At 45.7% G+C, this 18,705-nt stretch overlaps 1 long non-coding RNA gene across 1 annotated transcript; it reads right to left on the reverse strand.

Annotated features, from left to right (window-relative positions):
- Window positions 1-667: 667 nt before the first annotated feature.
- LOC109519082 (uncharacterized) lies at window positions 668-14,921 on the reverse strand. The gene is made up of 3 exons (XR_002168875.1): window positions 14,717-14,921; window positions 13,939-14,008; window positions 668-742 (listed from the first exon to the last, which is right to left on the reverse strand). It is a non-coding gene; the product is annotated as an uncharacterized LOC109519082 (long non-coding RNA).
- Between the last annotated feature and the right edge of the window lie 3,784 nt (window positions 14,922-18,705).

Below are 18,705 nucleotides of genomic sequence, written 5' to 3' on the forward strand. Positions count from 1 at the left end.
AAATTGTCACAAAAAAAAAAAAAAAAACACCCTGGGAACACCCAGCGAGGAGCCACACGGTCCATCGAATTTCTAAAGACGGTAAACCCGACTTGCCCCGGTGCGAAAATCAAATTACACAATTTTTTTGCACCAAGCACATGAGAGCCAATCTACCAAACTGTATGTGTACGTATTTTTTGGAGGCATGAAGACGCACACATCCCAGCCCGGTACATATCGTCATGCAGAATGTTGTTTTTAGTGCGGTTGATGAACAACTGTTCAGGTGGTGTAAAATTGCTGTTGGCATCAATTTTCATCAAGGGTTTGGATATTCATCCCGGGCGGGTCAGCCTTGGACGCCGGCGCAGCGCAGCAAATTGCATCTCCTTCATATTTAAAAAAGCCAATCCCCACAAGTCCGGCTGAGCCTTGGAGATGAAACACTTCCCGTTGGCCGCTTCCCCAATCTCCAAAAACGATGTTGAGCTAATTCGTGAAACAAGAGTTATTTGTGTGCCTTTCGTAGCTTTGATGCAAAATAAATCAATTCATAAAAAAGGCTTTGATGGGCGGCCGGACATTTTCGGGGCTAATTCTGGACGCCGCCGTTTGGCGTCGCTCGGCTCTCGGCGGACTTGGGCCAGCTAAGGCTAGTGGTGGCGAGCTAGCAGAAAGCAATTAAAGGCGCCACCTGTTTCATCCTCCACTGCAGCGTGATTGGAAACCGCTGTCTGCTGGCGCGCCGTTGCAGCTGCCCCTGAACAAAACAAAAACAAAATAGTTTTTCCTTCTTCTGATTATAAAAAAAAAAAAAAAATCCGATGGTTTTCCTTGTGGCTTCTTCTGAAGCGTCATGGTGGGATGGTTTTTTTTCCAAACGGCAGAAGATAGCGTGACATAACTAGTCCAAAGTATGACTTGACTTTTAACAATGCTACATGGAAGTGCCAGAGATGGATCAATACTTTAGGAGTCAGTGATGTCATCAGCAAGCAAGGTGACCCGCCACTTGTCCGGTTTGCGGAACCCTATTCGAAAAAAAAAGAGACTTCGGTTTTTGAAAATGAGCAAAAAACCCAAAACGCTTAGTCAGCAGATCTTTGTCGTACTTTCACCCAGACCAGCATCTCCTCTTTGGCCACATCGCCGCGGCCATTAAGCCCTTCAAAAGGCCCATTAACATCGCCCGTCTGCTTTCGCGCTCGCCAAAGTCCGAGTGAAGCGGTGAGCAAACCCGATCGGCTGTGAAATTGAGCACTTACGATTTCCCGGCGTCGTCAATCGCGATTGAACAAAAGTAAAAGTGACGTCGCATCCCGGGCGAGGGGGGGGGAATCTCGCCGTTGGGGATCCGAATGAAATATTCATGGCGGCGGTGTTGCGAGTTGAAGCGGCCCACACGTGTCAATCCGCAATCGCCCCGCGGTCCTCGGAGAGCTTTTTAAGCGGCACTTTTAGCAGCCGATGAATAAGCCGAGCTCAAATGTGGTCAATGCGCCGGCTTGCTTTAAGGACCTCCTGGTGGTCCTGTTTCAACAGCGCGAATGACGGAGTCATCTCTTGCATGGAAATGACCGACTTCACTCCGGTGTTTGCATTTGCAATCAGTGCCGACCGTCTGTGTGCGCTTGCTCTCTTAACTCGGGGGTTACACACTCAGTGGGGGGGGACCAAGACATTATTACAATAATAATAATACAGAGCAGGAAGTGGACTGCTGTGACAAGACATGAGCATCTCGCTCATTACAAAATGGCAGATTGTGGAATAAGACAGCTGACACAAACAAACAAGTGTTTGATTTTGAAGTTTGATACAAATGCAAAGGAATTGAACCCTTTCAGTGGACAGCTTACAGGTTACAGGGTGCAAAAAAAGGTTAAAAATGCTCGGAAAAATAAACTGGAAAATTTGGTACGGTCCAAAGCGTCTGAGCACCAAATGCGGCAAAAGCCGTTGGAGGTGAGCCAGAACTTGCCCGCAGCTTCCGGCGACAGATTCGTGAAAACGAATGCAACAAGTGCGAGGTCGGCTGTTTCCGAGAGGCGCCTTAGCCGCCCGCGATGGAGGAAACGACGGAGGGGGTCAGCGTGGTTGCCGTTGACGCGCTCCCATCCGCCATGAAGTAGCGAGAGTATTTTTTTTATTTATTTATTTTTGAGCCTGTGCGGTCATGACTCTGGCACTGCACCGCCGTCGCCATGGAAACCCTCTGAAAGCGTGCCAGCATCGCTTACGCTCATTAGCGCATTGTGCAAGTGCTACATTGTTTTTTTTTTTTTTTTTTTTTTTTGTTTTGTTTTTTTTTGGGTCTATTTTTTTGGACCACCTCTCTCACCCAGAGTGAGGGGTGATGGTTTCGGAATCAATTGGCACCTGCGTGAGCATGTGTGCGTGTGTGTGTGTGTGTGTGTGTGTGTGTGTGTGTGTGTGTGTGTGTGTGTGTGTGTGTGCGCGCGTGCGTGTGACATGGGCGGCACACTCTACGAGTGGAGGCTGCTCTTTGATCCGCACTGACTCACCGCCGCTGTGAATTCATTACATCCATCAGAGCGGTAGGAAACAAACACGGACGGGAGGTCGGCGAGTGCGCGCACCTTTTCGTCATCGCATCATTGGCCGACATCACCCGGGAAACACGCATGGGAGAAAACCGCACACCGACGTAAATTCCACTTCATCAGATTGCGTACGCTTATAAAATGGATTCCTTGCCACGACCTCCATACCGACCACAATTATTTGAAAATTCAGCACCGGAGGGCAAATCGGAGTGAGCAACTGAAAATTTGGGAGACATGTTTTATCGGGAGTGGACACGCGCTAAAGTCTCAAGAAGCCTTCCCTGGAGACATACAGGAAGTCTAATATTTTGGTTCGGCGCCGACGTTTTAGGGACACGTTGCCCAGTTCCAAGTTTCCATCATCAAAAAAAAATTGGGGGAAAAAGAAAAAAGCTCCGGAGGTCAGCGTGACTTAGCAAGATGGAATTTGGTAGGCACGTCAATTTGTTTTAGGAGGAGGGAGGCGCGGGGGTGGGGGGGGGGGGGGCATTCTCTAAAGTCTTTCATCAAACCTTCACCTTGAAATTCTTTGGAAATTCAGCCCCCAAAGCTAGTTTTACAAATATTTGGTAGGCATTTCTATCAAAAGTAGCCCTGCAAAAAAAAATGTTCCAAGAATCCAAGGCCAGAAAGTCACGGGGAGTCAGTGCAATTTAGGTTTTAAAAAAATGACGGTTTCCAAGTGTCCTTCACCATGAAGGTATTTTGTCATTTTTTATGAAATTCAGCCCCTGAAGACAGTTTCACTTGGCAACACGAAATTTGGGAGGCACTTTGTTGACCCTCAAAAAAGTATCAAGAGGCCATCCTTACAAGAACGCGCATCAACTCTGATTTTGGTTCCAAGGAACATTTTCTTTCACCAAAATTGTAGCTTGCAATTTTGGGGAAATTCAGCCCTCGACCGACTTTGCAAAATAAGGTTTGCTCGGCTCTGTTTTTGCCCGTCAAGGGACTGCAACGTTATTTTTCGGCGACAGCATTTAGCTTGCTTTAGTTTCATGATTAGACCCTCCACGTGGAAAAATCTCTCCGCCATCAATCGCAGTCAAGGCAGGGCAGTTTCCGCGCGTTCGCATCAATTCCTAGAGAGGGCGACATTCCCGGCGCGGGTGATGACGTGACGATTTTTTTGGGGGGGGTTGGGGGGGGGGCTAAGCAGGGCCCTCTCAATGAAAACAAGCCAATCATATCAGATCAAACTCTGCTCCGCCGCACATTGCAATCTATCATTCCTCGCTGGCAGCTTTTTAATAAAAAAAACAAATACAAAGTGTTTAGCGCGTCTGCCTTAAGGGCTGCGCTTTGAATCTCATTTTTGTTGATTTAGTTATTTATCTACACCAAAGTAGCGTGTCAAAATTTACTTAGCTCTGCAAGTACCACAAGCACGACCAACAACCTGGATGGAATAAGTGTCATGGGCCGTAAAGGGAGCTTATAGTCGTCTGGCGATTCGTCAATTGTATACGTTGCCAAACGATGTCAGAAGAGAAAATGGATGGATGGACAAGTCGCGCAGGCTTCTAACATGGCTGTGGAGTGCGTGCGTGTGATTCCAAAGGACCAATGAGGCGCTTCAAGCCTTTGTAGTAATTAATGCGTCCACCTGAGGGCACTGCTTTCTAATCTAATACAAGATGAATGTGTTGCGCCTCTTCAATTAGGCGGCCATATTGTGCGGGCATCTCTCAGAAGATGATGATTCTGGCACGGAGAAAATAAAAATAAAATAAAATATCAGATGCGACGCGCTTGTTTTGCTTGAAGTCGCTTTGAAGTCACCCCCCCCCCTCCGATCCCCACCCCCTCGCTCTTCATTTCTTCTGCGGGCGATCTGGATGCCAGCCGGCATTCCTCGCGCCTCTGCCCGTTTGCTTCTCCTCTCCAGGAACAATTAGACCCTCCCTCCTAGTGGCTCCATCACAGGCAGGAGGGAGAGAGAGGGGGGGGGCAGCCCCCAGGCCTCTCTCGCCCTCCTCCTCTTCATCCAGAGAGCATCGTTTTGCCCCTGCAGCCAGTTTCACCGAGCAACATGAAATTTTGGAAGACATGTCTATCATGAGTAGATCCTTGGAAAGGAGGAATTTTTCAAAAATTCAGCCCCCGAAGCCAGTTTGACCCACCGACATAAAATTTGGTCAGAAAATGCATCATGACTGGACCCACAAAAAAGTCTCAAGAAGCCAGACCAGCAAAAACAGAGAATATCTGCCATTTCCTTTTGAATTTTTTTTTTTTTTTTTTTTTTGTGAGTCACGTTGGCTATTTCCAAGCGTCATTCGCCAAAAATGTATGTTGCAGTTTTGTGAAAATGTAGCCCCAGGAGCCATTTTGACTTAGCAACATGACATTTGGTAGGCAGGTCTATCATGAGTGGACCCACAAAAAATTCTCAAGAAGCCAAAAAAAAAAGAAAAAAAAAAGTTTGCCTTTCGGATTTTAAGCAACTATTTTCCATTCATGCTGGCCATTCACAGGGATCAACAGAATTGTATCTCGCAACGTTTTAAAAGGGAGGCAGGTTGGCATAGAGCGCCAAGGCCTCACTCGCTTGCTTCCTCTCCATCCTGATCCAAAGAGCTTTTTTTTTTAGCCTCCGACTGCATGGATGCCTTGCACATACCAATAAAATATTTGTTCTTGGTCACTGAAAATCAAAAAACATTTGGTGTTCCACTCAATACTTCATTTTTGTGAGTGGCTTTCATTCCACTGCAGGTTGAACCTGGAAACTCTAACTGAAAACACACTTATAAAACTCAAGACCCTGACCCCAGCTCTCAACCTGAACCGAAATCTCAATCGTTCTTGTTTTATTTAAAAAAATAATGTCGCGTTTACCATTTTTAACAGAATTAGCCACTCATGTCAAGTGTCAAAGTCAAAGGGCAATCGAAATCAAAAATCCGGAACAAGAAACAAGCGGTTGATGTCATTTTTGTTGTTTTTTTTTTAATCAACACAACTTCTAATTGTTCTCTTAACTTTGAAATTCAAATAAAGGTTTAAAATCCTCCTCAAACGGATCACGTCGGGATTTGCGCGCCGTGATTCCTTCTATAAACGATCCCTTAAAAGTAACGCGACTCTTTGAAAACCACTTTGGCTGATGAAATAATGAAATATTTGCTTTTAAGCCGACTCGGTGGCGGCTGTCTATTTGCACGCGCTGATGAGCGTGCGGGCGAGAGTGTTAATGAAGCGCCCGAGACCGGTGTTTGATCGTCCGCTAACTGGATTAGCGTTTACACAGAACAAACCATTTAAGAGCTCGGACGATAACGGCGTCGCATTAATGCCCTTTTCTTAAGCGGGACCGATGTTCTTTAATTCCCGCGCTGGCGTTGCCGTGGAGACGGTGTAAGCTCGTGTTGGTTATTGTTGGTCTGTAAATAAAATAACACGCGGCGACATCGCCCTCGTGTCGGACTAATTATTAGACGGCCGCGGTGAAATAAAACACTTTGCTGATCTTTCTTTTTTTTTTTTTTTTTTTTGGCAGGGTGCTGCCCGCAAGCTCATTTTCAGCCTTAATTGATGAACTAATTAAGGACAACACACATGAGTTGATGGTGGTAATAATTGGAAAGGCCCTGACACAACAACACCTTCTATTTGTCTCGTCTGTTTTATCGCTGACTTTGAATTTCCGCACCAGCGCAAGAAAAAAAAAAAAAAAAGCTTCCAAAAAGTATTAGGCTGGCAAAGTAGGGTTCAAGACATCTTAGGGATAGGGTTCCAAATTAGGGTTCCAAGTTATTGTTCGGGTTTCCAGCCGAGGTTAGGGTCTCAAGCCTGGATTACAGTTTCAAAAAAAATGTTGCTTCAAGTTCGTGATTCGTTTCGGGTTTCAAATTAGGAGGTTAAGGCAGATCTCAGGGTTATGTTTTGGGGCTAACTAGTACCCCCTGGCGCCATCTCTATATTTATTTATTCTTAATGTAAAACACTTTGGGGATTTTGCGTCATGAGCCAAAGCATTCTGTTCGCACACTTTGTTGTCCAATATGGAAATAATAAATATATGGTTGCCACTTTGCGGGTTTTCATCGGGCTCCAGTATTGTGGTGAACAGGTCCCTTGAGATTTGAATGAACCTTTAAAGTGACATTGATCATTAGGAGAGAGAAAAATTGCGGTGCGGTTGGATGACGCAACCGACCCTTCCTTCCGCACGTGCACGTAAACTTCCTGTAATCTCCGCCGACTGTTTCCGAGTACCGAGCGCTTGGCCCTCGTTCATCTAATCTGCTAAGTAAACGTTTGTGCTCGCGTGTCTAAATGCTAATGAATGTTGACATGGAAGCTCTCCGCTCGCCTTCGTCCGTCGCCAAAAAGCACTCGCCGACCAACGGGAATTTATTATTCCCGCCACCACAATGGCGGCGGGAGCGTGGAGCGCAGTGCAAACAACCAAAGCGATTCATCAGTCCTGCTGTGATGGTGTGCGAGCGTGCGTGTGTGTGTGCAGTTTGTGCTGCCATCACAGGACCGGTGAGTGCAAAGCGACTTTCCCCTTGTAGTCGGAGCGGCGTATTATTACGCGAGCAAGATGGATCGCCCCGTCCACTCATCCTCCATCATAATGTCCCTGTTTACTAATCCCCCGGGAGCACACATATACATTATTAATCCCCGAGCCAGACCGGAGGCACGGCACAGGTCCAGCCGTGTGAAAGTCTCCTCCAATAAAAGGAGTTCCGCAGGGAGCACTGCCAGGCTTTTTTAAAGTTCACATTTATTTGACTCCAATGAAAAATGTACGATACCTTGCATTGTTTGGAATTTTTGCAGGGGCGGGCTGCTCGTTGGGAACCAAAAAGGATTGCTTTAGAATGGGTGATGCAGCATGTGGCTCATTCCACGAGGTTCATATTTTACGTTGATTTTTACAGACTTTTTTTTTTCTTTGCTTCAAATTTTATTTTGTCAAGTAGTTACATAAAATAAAATCAGCCGGATTCAGTAGACGCATATTGGGTCCTTTTTTTTTTTTTTCTACATCAGTCATGTTTGTCTCCGAAAATAACTGAAGCATCCCCCCAAAAAATGGAAAGGCCTTATATACTCTGACTGCTGATTCCGAAGGCCTTTGGCAGATTACATTGACGGGGCGACGACGATTACAGATTCATGGAAGAAATATGAGACTTTGGGTTGTAAAGGGAGGTCAGTGACTGCTACTCAACCATATAAGCGTCGACGCTGTATATGCACGGCCATCTTTGGAACACAAACCGCACTCGGGTCGATACTCCAATAAGTGTGTGACCTCAGGCTTTAATAGCGGGCTGAGTCACAATGTGCGGCGAGTTTCATTGTCTCGCGCCATCGACTCTCGGGCTAACCGTCATCAGCAAAGCGTCAGCGTCCTCTCAGGAGCTTTTCCTTACTCAAACGTTGCCCGAGCGGCCGAGTGTCACGTCCAGAGCAACGACTCCTCCATCAGCCGCATTGATTCCCAGCGAGAGGCCCAGCGTGCTTTTTAGGCAAAAAAAACAAAAAAGACGTTGACGACCAGGACGGAAATAAACCGATCAGCCAAGGGACACAACCGTCGCTAATTTAATCTCGGCCGAGATAAAACAAAACAGATCGATTGATTTTCCTGAGTGCAGGCTTCCCATCCGCTCAAGTCATAATCTTTATATCAATTAGTGGTGCCCGTGTCGTAAACTTTGCGCCGTTACACGTTGTTTTGTTTTCTAAAGATGGCATTTTGCTGACCTGAAAGTGAAAACGTTTAGCTGCGAGGGATCACATTTGAAGAAATGACCTGCATTGATTAAACGGGCCGGGATGATTAATCCGCTCCTTCTTTTTTGACAAAGAGCACCACGTCTTCTTAGCCTCTCAGGATAGGCTTAGGGCTTCAAGTCAAGGATCGGGTTTGAAATTGTGCTTAGTTCAACCAATCGAAATTCGCGATGCAATCCAAACCATAATTGATCCGCAACTAAATCTGAGAACGTGAATCGTCAGAGCGCAACAAGTGCCTCCGTGATAAAATTCCGCGTTGTATTTGGGGGAAAAATGCAGTCAAAAATTTAAAAAATGGGCCGCTATTGTTGAAAATGGACACGGGTGTCTTCTTCTCGCCACATTTGCCAAGGAAACGAGGCCCACTGTCATGACAGGTTGCGTGAATGCGCATCAGCCAGGAAACAGTGGCTAATTTAATTGGCCGTCGGACGGCTAGCAAAGTGCGAATCCGACGTCCAATTGCGCCCTGTGGCGTTTAAGACGCAATCAACTACCAGCTGCACAAATGACACTCAGGCGCTCATATGCTACACAATGTTTTTTTTTTTTTTTTTCCTTTTCTGGTCAGTGGAGTGGCAATCATCGACACGTTTTGCTTCCGAGCCTCCTTCAAAAGTCGCGCAACTGATTGAAGTCAATGGATCATTTCAAAGTAGCATTTCCAGTCAGGCTGAGGCTTTGGCCACGGTAGGGTGGTGGGGGTCGGGGGTTCTACTTGTTTAAAGTCCGGGGTTAGGGTTTCAAAGTAAGGTTTCAAGCCGGCTCATTTTTCCGCAAACTGCTTAGCAGGTAACAGTTTGCTTACAAAAGGGGGGAACCCCCCCACTGCCCCCCCCCCGACTCCGCCTAGTGAAACAACAACAAAAAGCAGTGCGTATGAAGTGAGCGATCCAGCTGTCACATGCATGTCAGCCGTCAGCAGCGGCGTGTCTCAGCGTGTGTGGGATGATTGACAGGCGCGGGGGGGGGGGGGGGGGAAACAATGCAGCAGGTGAAGGGGGAATTTGCCAAGATGCACCCCATCTGGAAAGGACACGCGCCCGACAACAAATCTAAAGCGGCACTGAAAAGTGCATTCACTTTGTGTTTTCTTTTTTTTTTCTTTCAAATCAAATTTCAATTCACTGATAGCTTCATGCTATCATTTGATGAGAAACGCCATCGATGAGCTAACAGACATTAGCATGGGGCATTCAACAATGCTCATAGGCAGCGATTCTCACTGCTCGGTGGCAACAGCAACTATCCTAAAACAACTTAAAAATGTTTTTTTTTAATTTGCGATCGAGCTTGTCATGACAGCTGCTGATCATCAGGTCGGAAAAGTTTGGGCCATGTCGGCATTCAACAAAGCGACCTTTTTTTTTTTTTTTTTTTTTTTTTAATAATGACGAGGGAGGAAGGGAGGGGCTTTAAAAAGAGCGCATCCATAATTACATGGAAAAGGTCATGAAATAAATAAGGCCACTCAAATGCGACACGCGGCCGTCAGGCTCAGATTGCTGCTGACTGTTTGTCAGGACGGGGTGGGGGGGGGGAAATCTCCAGCCAAATATTCCGTCGCGGAATTAGAGCGCATCGGAAGCGCGGCGGGATTAGTCGCCGGCGTGGGACAGGAGGAGCATTGAAAAGCATTGACGGAATGACTGACAAGCCATCAAGCGCTGCTCCCGCCGCCGCGCGCCAGCTCCTTGTTGATAAGCCGCGGGCAATTCATCATAGTCAGAGACCCAACGCAACCCCCGGCGCGCCGCTCGACGCCATTGCGGTTGCCGATCGAGAAAAGACGGTTTGCGGACGCCGTACGGCTCATTTGTTCAATTACGGAATCGGCTCGCCGCCAGCCGGCCGTGCCGATGTCCAATCAAACGCCATTATGCCTTTTAGGAGTACCATCTGATTGTCCCAGATGACGCAAGTCTTTGCTAATCGTTTTAGGCCGCCGAAAACGCAAAGGGCGCACGGCAGAATCTGTTAGCCGTCTATTGATCGGAGACCGTCATGTGATGTTTTGATTGTATTTATTTTATTCGTTGCTTCATCAGGGACCCTGAGCGGAAAATGTTCCGCTGAAGAGCAGAGATGAAGATTGTAGCTAATTTGCATCTGCACTTCATGCGGCAGGTCACAGAGAAAATTATTTTACGTCATCTTTTGTCAGCTGTGCAAGTTAAAAAAAAAACTAAAACGATAAAAAATTTCTGCGAAAGGGACTGATGACTGAACGTGGCCCTTTGCATTATTTTCTTTGTCGCTATACTTTGCTGAAAGATTGTGCTCCTCGGAAATGACTCGCGGTTAAATTTTAATCCCATGAAATGAAAATAAATGCATTTTGCCCTCATGTTTTCTTTGAAAGAATGGCACACACACATTCTGCCTGAGTTGCATACCCACTTGATTGCACAAATGTACACATCCCGTCAATTTCCGGATTTTCCGCACTATAAAGCGCTTCAGAGTATCAGGCGCACCTGTAACGAATGGCCTATTTTAAAACTGTTTTCATATATAGGGCGCACCGTATTATAAGGCGCATAGAATAGACGATACAATAGTGGCTGCGGTTACATTATGCATCCACTAGATGGAGCTACGCTAAAGAGAATACAATACAATTTTCAATGCCGTTTGTTATCACTGGAAATAAATCGAATCCCAGACAGGGAAACAAAATGCAAAACGTGTTTTGAAGAATTTCACTGCCAAAGCCAAGCGGGGGGGAAAAAAAAAAAATTAGAGAGAAATCTGAAATTGTATTTTACCAGCTCGAAAGGACATGACAGAAAGTCCAACCGCAGGATATGCAACGGTTTGCGTGAGAGGAATACGAGATTTGGCCGTTCTCGCTAATAAGCCGTGAATGTGGATTTATCGCCTCCCCTTTCAGGCAATCCACTCGGGGTACACACTCTGCGATGACCTCACAGGCCATTCCCCGTGATAGATTTTGGCGCTGATAGCCATTTTAATAATACTGTTTGTTCCTAAGTGCGTCTGAGTCAGCAGGGCATAGCGGCGCACGCCTAATGGGCCCCAATAAATGGCCACGGCGAGGGAAGCGCTAATCACGCCATTAACATTGAACGCCGGCCAAGCAACAGCGGCCATGTTTGTTCGCGGCGCCCTGAAATGAACATTGTGCAAATCGAATTAAGGACGAGTCGCCTCTTCTCGTTCGTGCACAGCGTGTCGTCGTCACCTTTGGAAACCAATTTTCATGTGAGGGGGTTGTTGCTCATTTTATGACATCGGGTTCGACAGAAAGAAAGCGGTTGATTATGCCAACGCTTGATACAAAAACTATGACCGATAAAGTTCCGAGATCCTCGTACTGTTGTACCAGAAACGGGCAACCTTTTGTCATTTCCAGCTTTTTTTTTTTTTTCCCTCCGGATGCAGCCGTCGCCCGGGAGCGCTTTATCGAGGCAGCCGTCGCCGGGTAGCGCTTCATCGATCCCCGGCTGCTGTTTTCTGCTTCATATTGACCAGCACGCAATACGACAGCGGCTGCAGCTGCCTGTCATTCACTCGAGAGCAACTTTTGATCCCGCCGGGGCTTCTGCTACTAGTAGCAGTCATGAGCGACGCAAAACAGAAGCCAGCATCTATAGAATGTTCTTGTAAAACAACTTGTGTGGTTGCTTCAAATTTAATTAAATAAATTTTAAAAAAATCACCCATGCATGATGGAAAGCAACCAAACGTTGATGTCTTACCAGCAGGTGGCAGTGGAGGGCTTTTCCTCCAGCGTGCACACCTGCTGCCAATGTGATCAAGTTAAGCCATGTATTGAAGGACTTCCCGGGCGCCAAGTCTGCGTCGGATTATTGACCTTGTTGCCGCTCTTGCTCACGTGTTGTTTGAGAACTCGCGAGCGCGTCATTTGTCGTTTTTGCGCTCTGGCCTCTCGCTTTGGAAGTATTTGTTTTTTTTGTTTTTTTTTTGTCTTTGATGTTGCTCACGTTTTTGTTTTCCTGGCATTGGACATGAGTCATTTGGTTTATATCGTGGAGTGTCTTTTTCCTTCCCTTTGCAAGCGCTTTTTGTTAAAGTATCTTTCCTGCTTCTTTTGACCAGCGATTTCGCTTTATACTTTTGTCGGAGCACTTTTCTTTTAAAAAAAGATTTTTTTGTACAGCCTTTTTGTTTGTGTCTACGTTTGTGGGATCTGATGTTCCCGAACGGTGTCAGCTATTCCTTTTAGAACCAAGCACGTCTGAAATTGCAGAGAGAAGAAAATGTTCAAGAACGGTAAAATACACGGAAAGCCTTGACAAATAAAAAGACCATGACCGAGCATCCTGCGCTTTGTCCTGATTCGAGATCTTTGACATCGTTTGGATTGTCGATTTTGCGGGCGTGGGCGTTGACATGGCAATCTCCAACAGTGATGGCATTCTGTGTACAAGATCTGCCCTGCAGTGGCGCGCCCTTGATCTAACTGCACCTGATCGACGCTGATTGACAGCGGCAAAAGATGACTTCCCAGTAGTGGAAGTGAGGCCGCGTGAATGCATTTAAAGATTCTCTCCGACGCCTTCTCGTCGCTTCGGGTCGTCCGACGTATTTGCCTTGAAGCGCAAAGCAAAAGGCGCTCTTTGATACACTCCCTCTGATTGACTGTCGATGCCTCCTTTCGGAGATCACCGGCAGTAAACTACTGTATAATCGACACTATTTTATTTTTATTATTATTATTATTATTTTTTTTATGGACAGCAAACCGAGAAAATTAATTCCCCACTCCTGAAATCCGCAGGTGAGTAAACAAGGATGTCCACAGAGTGCAGCGCTAATGAAATAAAAATAAATAAATGAATAAATAAATAAAGACTTGACAACATTAGCTTTCTTTGGTGCTATATTTGCAGTTCAAGACGCTCTAAACGCGCCCGCTCGATGAAATATTCATTTCTCTCCGGCATTCCCCACATCGGATTCACCTCGGCGTTTTCAGGCAAACGTGAATCCTCGCACCGGGTCGGGATATTTATTGCTTTTTGCACGTGGAACATGCAGAGAGAGGTTTTACCCTCGAGTGAAATTCTCTTCCTTTTCCTGATTGATGACGATAACTAATGACCACCAAGGAACCATCTGGAACTCTTGGGAGTAATGTTTCATTTGGAGCCGGAATAGACTCAAACCAGAGCCGCGCTCAGACGGATTTGATTGAATTATGGGGGAATGAAGACACCAGCATTCACTTGGATGCGCCCCCCGCCCCCTCCTCCTTCCACCAACCCTCCTCTCTGAAATTGAAAACATACAGAGAGCGGGGGCTGTGTGAACCAGTTGCTTTCTATTTGGAATCTATTTTCTTTGAATACCACACCAGGATGTCACCGAGTTCCTTTGAACCGCCGGCGCTTTGAAGCCAAAACCATATCTTCATATACAGTAATGAGAGTCGGGTTGTGTATTTTAAGAACGACAAGCGGCGGAATATCGATTGTCAATACAAGCGCGGCGGTTGCCGAGACGTTTTCGCGACCTGCTAATAATCGCATTCAAATATTGATTCAGATGTTCTTAATCAAATTTCAGCCTGTCGTAGCCGTTCATTCCAAGGCCTGATACACGACGGTTTGTTTTTTTTTATCTCAAGAAATCGAAATACCTCACGGATGATGATCGTCGCCAGCAGGTGTGTCGCCGGAGACTCCACCCGCTGTCACTGTCCGAGGAAGCTGCAACAGAATTCATCGGTCAGAATCATCTCTTGACTGCAGCTCATTTTGGGATGGATTTTAAATCCAAGAGGCTTCATGATTTGGTTCAAGACTGCCAAAAAAGTACAGGTCCATTGGTGCAAGACTCCATCAAGAATAAAAATGATGGTCATTTCACCTTTAACTGCGTCCTCGTTTTTTTGCCCTCATGAGTCCATGTTCTCTTTCAGAAGTGGTTTTTGCCTGGCCTTTTGTCAAGAACTGATCCAAGGACACATATCGATCTATCGACACACACAGTCACATTCAGAAGCGGTCCCTCTTAGCCAATGGGATGCCAGGATGATGCTCAAAAATAGCCAATGGAAGAGCAGCGAGAAGTACGTTGCGTGCAGAAAACTCGGAGCTGCGAGTCGCAGCCCGTACTGCATTTTTTACCTTTCATATCGTGAAATTTCTTTCGGAACAAGAGGCAACATTTTCCTGTTGAGGCGTTTCGTCACTTGACAATTTCGTATGAAGAGACGTTTGCAAGTAGAGGTACCACTGTTTATATATTTGTTTACCTCACATTCAAAGTCAAGTCACAAATAAGCACGTCATGTTTCTTTTACTTCCATTACACACAAAAAAAAGGGTGAAAATAGAAAACAACAAGCTCAGCTGGAGTTGCTCCGTCAGGTGTCTCCCCCCCATCCTTTAATAATTAAATAGCCAATGACTTACGGGAAACTGTGCGGCTTGGGGAGTAAAATGTCACCATCTCATCTTGAACCCTGAGAGGTAGAAAAACAAATGAGACCCCATTGTCACCACCTCACTCGTTAATTAGCACATATAATGTCTCTCACACACACAAATGAGCAGTAGCCGCGCATGTGTTGGATTGCTTTGTTGTTGCATCACTTGGCTCACCCACTCGGTGTGTGTGTGTGTGTGTGTGTGTGTGTGTGTGTGTGTGTGTGTGTGTGTGTGTGTGTGTGTGTGTGTGTGTGTGTGCGGCTTGTTTATTCCTTCAGTTATTTCGCGGCTCCTTGGATGCGGCTTCAAAGGGAATACAAAAGCCACGAGGTTCTTTTTAGTGAGCGAGGATCCAAGCAGGTGGCCATGCTCGAAAACACCTCCAACGCTGCAAAAAAAAAAAAAAAACAACAAAAAACAAAAAACACCTTTGCACAACAGTGTCCAAAGGCGTCGGGTTAACAGTTGTGTACAGAACTGAAGATGTTAACATTCGAAAATTAAGGCTAACCCTAGTTGTCCACTTCGTATGCATGTACGCTTTCTACGGACTGCGATGCTGGAGTGAACTGGTTTTGTTTGCTAACGCCATTTCTTTTCATTCGAACACGTTGTATTGAGCACTTTGAAACAGTCATTCATACCTTCGTCACATCCCGGCTGGATTACTGCAATGCACTTTTACTTCGGAGTCAGCCAATCCTCCATTAAGCGTCTCCAGTTGGTCCAAAATGCTGCTGCTTGCCTCTTGACTAGTACTCGTAAGAGGGAGCACGTCACTCCTACTCTGGCATCCCTTCACTGGCTCCCTCTACAGTTCATATCCATTTAAGTTCACATCTAGCACACAAGACATTGAAATCAATGGCCGACGTCATCTCAGTTGCGAGGACATTGACAAGTTCTGATACTGTATGATAGACCTGCGCATCACACGATTCAGACCCCCGGCGCAATAGCTGATGCGAGTGTCACACAATATGTTGTCGTAGCTGCCAGCGAGGTAAAAGCAGCACGGAGCGCATATTGTAAGAGTGCAATGCCAATCAACAATGTGCAAGATGGAAAGAAATGGCTTTCAAACGACACGAATGGCTGATTTAGGCTGTGATTGTCATGAGTAATAGATATGGCCTACAAAGGCCGTGTAACTGCTCCATTACATGCCCAGCATGTAATTGTCCCAGTGTTTGTTCCAAAGCTATAAATTGCTCAGACCAAAAAAAAACACAAAAACAAAAAAACGCAGTGCTGGCTCACATGGCGCCCGACTGGGTGGAAATTGATCAGTGTGCGTAACTGTGAGATGGCGACCTAACGTCGCCAAATGTGAAGACAAATAAAATCATGAAAATCAGGCAAAAATGACCTTTGGAGGCCAAAGCAAAAAAAGGTTTGCTAGTCCAGCGACAATGACAGGCGTTGTGCGCTATCGCAGAGCTGCTAAATGATTAATAATTGCCTGTAGCTTGAGGTGTGATGAGGACGCCGGGGAACGCTTATTGGCCATTTCTCCGGACCCCCCCCACACCTGCAGCAAGCACCGGTTGCCAGAAAACATCATCAACACCCCCCACTCCCCTCCCTCCGCCCACGACACCAGTGGCCCTCGGCAAAGCGAAGCACGCTTCTGGCCACTGTACACATCTGCTCCTTCCACGCATGGGCATCATCCATTGCTCATGTGCAATTAGGCATCAGAGATCTCAAATCAGGATGTATCGTGCCGCCGCTTTATTTATTTATTTGTTTATTTTGTGTCGGCACTTGGACAGACATGAAAGTGATGCGCGTCACTGCCGAAAAAAAACATTGAGTATGTCACGCACTGTTTGTTGCAAGTGCCAAGAAAAAAAAAAGTTTTAGTTTATGATTTCCACCTCTTTAAAATGTTCATAATTGCCGATATTCGTAGTTTAAACCATAATTATTGTAAAAAACTAATATCTTCAGTCTTGAAAGGACACGTAACGTAATATTTACGTAAGGACACCAGGAGCGTAACAAAAAAAAATGGTTTGAACCGAATTTTTTTTTTAACCCTTTCATGCCCCCTGTAACCTGATAACATGAAAAGCTGCCCACTGTAGTAACCGCTGTCCCTCAAAGGGTTAAAATAAAATGTGAGAGCATCAGATGGAGTCGAATCGAATTGTTCTGTTTCAAAATATACGAGATGCATATCAAATTGTCTTTTATTCAAGGGCTAACATCTCAGAAGGAAATGTGTGCATTCTCAGTACGGGTAAGTACGCGTTACACCTTCTCGAACTGAGCCGTACCATATGGAATCAAATCGTAATGGCACTAGTCGATAATATTGACGATTCCGAGATTATGTAAATGTTAACTGGGCCGGATTTAAAAAAAAAAAATAAAATAAAATAAAATGGAACAGGTCATTTTCTACCCATCCCTGCTCAGCAATGCATGACGGAAAGCATTGTATTAAAAAAACGATGTAGTTGTCTTCGGACAGCCGCCACCGTATGTACTAAGCACACTGTGTCTCCCTTATAAATGGAGCTTGAGCGCCATGATGAGCTCCCTTGTATAATGTTTCACCTCTGCACTGAAACGTGAGCGCTACAGTGCGGCGCATAAAGGAGCGTGTTGGACACGATCAATCCCCTTGTCGTGCTGCACTGCAGTGGCGCATCCATCATGTTCCATGCAAGGTCAGGCGCTAATGTAGGGATCTTTTATCGGGCTAAAGTGTTGCTTGCTTGTCGAGTTTTTGCTCACATTGCGCCAATATTCGGCATTTGTGTATGACTTTTTTTTTTTTTTTTAACGCCGCATTTTCATTCCGTGCGCTGAGCATAAAAGCCTGAGGGAAATCACAGTAAGCATTTCCACCCCGAACCCCCCTCCACCTCCACTTTAATAGGTAGAACTTCACCCAAGCATTCAGCCTCGTTCTTGGACTGTAAACACATGCCATGGCCATTACTGCCAATATCAACTCCGAAAAAACCTATTCCACAACACTTATTTATCCCGCTCCCGCACAGCTTTCAAAGTGCAAACAAAGACGCCATGTTTCATTACGGAGCACCTCTTAGCCGAACACGATTTGTTTACCGGCTGTAAACTGTGTGCGTGTTGACCCCCCTGACAATTTTGTTCCCGTACAACCGACATTGATTCTCAACGCTTTCTCCCGTGTATGGAATATATTGCGTCGAAAAAGAGCTGGAGAAACGAACGTGTGAGGGCTCAGCGACGGAGTTTTATGGTGGTGCACAAAGAAGCCACAATTACCTTCCGTCCTCGGTTAATAATGAATCAGCAAATGCTAACTGCGACTAAGCTAGCTATTTAGCAAGCACTTTCTTGGTTTACCGGACAACCCTACACTCATCAAATTCCTGACCAAACGTATTCTAATTAATAGTTGATGAATGCTAACCAAGACTAAGCTAAGTGTCATCTTGCTTCATTGGAGAATCCTCCGAGAGAGCTCGTACAAGTCGGAGAATTGAATGAACCTGCTAGCCTCAACTCATCGTATTCCAAATCACCGGTCATTACTTTTGTTGAGGTGAATATTTTTGCTAGCCCTTGGCGGTTCTGCCCAACCAATAGCTTCCATCTTGTTTTGAGCCAAGACACATATTTTTAATGGGGTGGGGGGGAATCAATCAAAAACATTACAAAAAGTATAATATTCTCAAACCATTATCTCATTTCAACGTACTGAAAAAAAATTGACTTCTGGCTCCGTTTTCACAAAAGTTAATGAACATTTTTCGCACGGAAATCACAGGTCTAAACCGTCAGAGGACGCAGGGAGGGGGCGCTCCCCTCAAAGCAAAATGTTTGTTTACGCGATGAAAGCCTCCATCGCCTCCCCGCTGGTTGACTCAACCCTGGACGCATCGTTTTTGGCACAAGCGAAAACCGATTTCTCTTCTCGGTTTCATTGAGGTTAATAGTTTCCAGACACAGACACCATTAAATTAATTAAAAGC

The sequence above is a fragment of the Hippocampus comes genome, unplaced genomic scaffold, assembly GCF_001891065.2.
Source record: "Hippocampus comes isolate QL1 unplaced genomic scaffold, H_comes_QL1_v1.1 scaffold25, whole genome shotgun sequence".
In the NCBI taxonomy this organism is placed as follows: Eukaryota; Metazoa; Chordata; class Actinopteri; order Syngnathiformes; family Syngnathidae; genus Hippocampus; species Hippocampus comes.